The sequence below is a fragment of the Poecilia reticulata genome, chromosome 16 (assembly GCF_904066995.2).
Source record: "Poecilia reticulata chromosome 16, P_reticulata-male-v2, whole genome shotgun sequence".
Lineage (NCBI taxonomy): Eukaryota > Metazoa > Chordata > Actinopteri > Cyprinodontiformes > Poeciliidae > Poecilia > Poecilia reticulata.
In genome coordinates this window covers 28,287,863-28,288,479 of record NC_088845.1, presented here as the reverse complement: position 1 = coordinate 28,288,479, position 617 = coordinate 28,287,863, and positions in this window count along the sequence as shown.

Below are 617 nucleotides of genomic sequence, written 5' to 3'. Positions count from 1 at the left end.
ATATGTAGTCACACAATTAAAAGAAGAAAAATCTTTTCAATTTGTTTAAAATTTGTTTTATGAAAGTTGAGGAGTTTTTGATACCCTTAAGCCATAATAATCAAAGTGAACAGAAATCAACTCTTAATACAGTTTCTGAGTTTGTCGCTTTAAATTAAATTACTCAATTTGCTGAAATAAATTACTCATTTGGGACATTTTATTTATAAGTCAAAGACATACACTGCATTTTCTCATGAAATAAAGTGAGATTTAAATGAAAATTCTAATGCCATATTTAAGTATTTTCAACGGAAAGTCAAGGCCATTAACCAGAAAAAACACTATGTAAGGAAGAGACTAGAAATAATAATATTTGTGTAACTTTGAAAGTAAACTTTTAATAATGAAATATAATGGTTCAATTTAACAGTATTCATTATAGCTATCTTTTTAAGAAAATAATCCCTATTCTTCTTAAAAGTCTAGAAGTATATTATCTATAATTTTAGTTATTATCAATGCATAAGATTATGAAAAACCAAATTTGCATATGACATCATCTGGCAACAGGATCCTTCACTCGTTTGACGTACCCCCAAAATGAACCAATTGGAGATTAGCATGTTTCCATTTTG